Source organism: Acomys minous (genome assembly GCF_964271855.1).
Source record: "Acomys minous genome assembly, chromosome: 11".
In the NCBI taxonomy this organism is placed as follows: domain Eukaryota; kingdom Metazoa; phylum Chordata; class Mammalia; order Rodentia; family Muridae; genus Acomys; species Acomys minous.
In genome coordinates this window covers 70,302,236-70,306,285 of record NC_140492.1, presented here as the reverse complement: position 1 = coordinate 70,306,285, position 4,050 = coordinate 70,302,236, and the positions used below count along the sequence as shown (strand labels likewise).

The 4,050-nt window shown below is 48.2% G+C and overlaps 1 pseudogene across 1 annotated transcript; it reads right to left on the bottom strand.

The window, feature by feature from the left end:
• Nucleotides 1-2,736: 2,736 nt before the first annotated feature.
• On the bottom strand, nt 2,737-3,106 carry LOC311608373 (elongin-B-like; annotated as a pseudogene). The gene has a single exon. The product of its transcript is annotated as an elongin-B-like (transcript).
• Nucleotides 3,107-4,050: the final 944 nt, after the last annotated feature.

The window sequence follows — 4,050 nt, the reverse complement described above, 5'->3', positions numbered from 1 at the left end:
AAAGAAGACAGACATTTCTCACATACCATTATCAAGTGTTTGGTCATCACAGGTGTGAAGAGGGAGGCATCCTTTCAAGTATCCTTGCAGGTCCGTGGATGACAAGTAAAGTGGGGGTTTTAATCTTAATTGGGACAAGAATATGCTGAATCTGAATTCACCTATTCTGGTCTTGTCAATGCAAAACCACAACTTTTACATCAAGGGTATAAGAAAGAGTTTATTCTAGAGCCAAATGTAATAAATCCAGGTTAAGTTTACTCCAGATCCACGTCTTAACTTGCTAACAGTTTCATGACATGTTTGTGGTAGCAGGACAGAGAACATACCGCACCACGACACTGTTCAAGCACACTGGTGTGAATGTCAGGCAGATAGTTTTTAGTTTTTATTTTTATAACATTTTTATTAATTTTTTTTGTGTATGAGTGCTCTATCTGCATGTGCACCTACACATCAGAAGAAGGCATCAGATTCCAGTATAAATGGTTGTGAGCCACCATGTGGTTGCTGGGATTTGAACTCAGGACCTTTGGAAGAGCAAACAGTGCTCTTAACCTCTGAGCCATCTCTCCATCCCAAATAGTGTTTGTTTTTTTTTTTAGAAAGGCGTGGAAGTTCCTGTTGTAGGCTTCTGTTGCTATCGGATCACCATCTTAGCCTTTTGCTTGATGAAAACTAGTACACTCCCTGTACACTCCCAATAATTATTCTAATAGCCACAAAATGTTAATTTACATATAAAGAAGGGCAATAAATTAAAGGAGCTGCTTATCAACTCAAGACAATGGGGCTGGAGAAACAGCTCAGCAGTTAAGAGATTGTTCCGCTGGGCGCGCTGGTGCACGGCTTTAATCCCAGCACTCAGGAGGCAGAGGCAGGCGGATCGCTGTGAGTTCGAGGCCAGCCTGATCTACAAAGTGAGTCCGGGATAGCCAAAGTTACACAGAGAAACCCTGTCTCGAAAAACAGAGAGAGAGAGAGAGAGAGAGAGAGAGAGAGAGAGAGAGAGAGATTATTCCAAGATAACTTGCCTGTGTACTTGCAACATTCCATTTTCTCCATGATCACTGACGTTCTAGTTAATTAATCAGCCTTGTAGAAGGTTCTATATAAAATGCAGTTCCTTCCAGAAACTTTTATTTACATCCTGCCCTGAATAACTTTATGTCAACTTGATACAAGCTAGAGTTATTTAAAAGGAGGGCACCTCAACTGAGAAAATACCTCCATAAGATCTGGCCCCTCCTCTCCTCTGCCGCCCCCACCCCTACCCCTATCCCCTTCACCTGAGGCAAGTGGGAGAGCTGGCCCCCTGCCTAGTGGCATAGTGTGGGTGAGATGGCTTGGGAGGGGCGGGGGGGCATGAGGGAGAGAGAGCTGGCCCTGCCTCTTGTTGGCTGCTGCATTGGGTGAGCTGGCTGGGGCAGTGCTGCAGGGCTCACCCTGGAGGTGCAGTCGCAGGAAAGCTGCAGGGCTGACTGACTCAGCTAACCACCCAGTCACAGACCCAGCGCTGTGAATTACCCCACCCCAACATCTGTCCCATCTGTGAATGCTGGATCTAACAGAGGGGACTGCTCCTGCAGATCTCCCTGGGATTGCAGTTCTTTTGAGCGACAGTTGCCCAGGTCTGCTTCTTCCCTTCGGAGCCTCCTGGCACCTGAGCGGTTAGGCACCCCAGGAAGGAACAAAGCCTAGCCTGGCAGGCAGGTCCAAGGGTTGCAGTCTGGCAGTACACGCCCAGAGAGAGAGAAAGCCTTCTCCAACGCAGCTCTCCACGTGTTGCAGCATTTTAGCTTGGAGTTTTCCCAGTGAAACAGTTTGTGCCAGTTTATTTGGGGTCAATAGGGTTAAGTGAACCTTGGAGGAGTGGGGAGAGATATCATTGGTTGCGGCTTGGGTGCTAACTGAACTTTATTTACATGTTTCATTGCAGCAATTGTAACCTTGACCAAGAAGGTCTTAAAAGGTATAGAAGCCAACTTCCTCCTCAAGGGAGAGCAAGTGGGGACTTCCTTGTCTTTGAGCTATTAGCTTTATTTAAAACGCTGTTTTGCTTGATTTCTAGGTGCCAGTCTGTGTGTCTACTCTGAGAATAGCGGAAGTAAGCGTTGAGACTCTCTGCCCCAGGGCATGCTGGCATAGAACAGGGAGGGAGAAATCCTTGCTCCTGCTGGTCTCAAGAGAAAGATTTCCAGGGTTTGGACATGTCTCCATGTTGCTCTAGCTCCATGCTGGATTCCCTGGTGGCATGGGCCACGTGCCCCACACCCTATGTAAGGTAGTACCCAGTGTTAGGTAGACCCCTGGCTTAGAAAGGCCTCTGGCTTAGCCAGGACCCTATATTGCTTTTCCGTAGTGCTGTTTTATTGCAGCAATAGTAAGCCTAACTAAGACTGTCTTAAAAGATATGAAGCCAACTTCCTCAAGGAAGAGCAAGCAGGGAGTTCCTGTCTCTAAGCTCTACAAAAACCAGACGGAGAAAGCGTTTCAGGAAAAATCTTTAGGCAAAAGGAAAAAATACATAGAGCTCCTTTAAGATCCCATAGAGAAGGATAGGAGCAGCCATTCCTAGTGTGTCTTGGATCTAGAACGCGCTGCGTTTGGAGTGCTAGGGACAAGAGAGGGGCATTATGCTAATGTCTCTCCAGAAAAACCATCTACTACTTTATATGACACAGAATGGGGGTTTGGATGAGTCTAGGATACTTTATTTTTTAAGACAGCCAAATCTTTTATATATATAATTAGGGGAATGGGTCCCTGGGGGTGGGCCTGGGGCCCTCACTGCACAGCTTGTTCATTGGCACTGCCTCCAGAATCCTGTGGCTTCATCACAGCTGGAAGCTCTCGAGGGCTGGAGAAGGGCGCAATGCGCAGGGCTTCAAAAGCTCGCAAGGCCAGGCCCTCTGTGGCTGGGGCCTGTGGCCGTGCTGTCGAAGCCACACTTGCGCAGAGTTTTCCGTCATCAATGAGCTGGCCGTCCTTGTACAGCCGCTGCTCATCTGGCGGCCGCTTGAGGATGCTGGAACACGGTGCTCGACTCTTTGGCGTCCGTGAAGACAGCGGTCTTGTGGCGCCGGATCATGAGAAACATGCCCATCCCGGCGGCTGCTTCTCGAGTCTAGGATACTTTTGTCTTTTTAAATAAAAAAAATATTTTTATGAGTGTTTTACCTGCACGGCTGCGTGCGTGCGTGCGTGCGTGCGTGCGTGCCTGCTCTCTGTGGAGGCATTTGTTATGGGCGTTTTGGTTTCTCAGTTATGTTATGTAAACATGTTACTGTTTTAATCCCAGGTGTGGGATATGGGGGCTGCCCCAGTTTGTCCACAGCTAGCTGATAACTGCCTCCTGAGAGGGCGACTGATGTTTGTCGCCTGAGAACTGCCTCACGCTGGGCTGTGGTCTTTGCCAGTAGGTATAAGTGCCTGGCCTATAGAGAGACTGCAGGGGGCGAGGGGACGACTCGGAGACAAAGAAGGCTGCTGGTGCTTGCTTCCTGCTGGTGCTCCTGGTGTCTGTTGACACAATGTAATGGAAAGAAGTTGGAGATGTCCTGAAACAAGGATTGAACTTGTCCCCAAGGAACCTGACAACCCTAAAGGGCAGGAGGTAGCCAAAGAGAAACATGTCCCCTCTCCCCACTAACCTCCTTTCTCTCCTACCTGATGCTGTGGTGTTGAAAGGGTTTGGGGTGGAGAAGGGAGAAAGAGAGATAAGAAACCAAAATAAAAACAGATTTAAAAAGTACTCGTCAATAGGCATTGGGTCCCATTGGGACGAGAGCTAGACACAGTTGTGATCCACTGTGTTGGTACTGGGAATTGAACCTGGGTCCCCTGGATGAACAGCTGGTGCTATTAACCCTTGAGCCGTCTCTCCTGCCCTGTGTCAATGGCATTCATCAAATACTCCATGGGTCTCAGTCCAAAAAAACAAAACCAGAGAAAACCAAAGTACCATGCCAGCTACCTCAGGAGGACAGATGAGTAGGTGATAGTAAGGGAAAGTTCCCAGTGTGCTTCAGGAAGGATCCCAGTATGAGC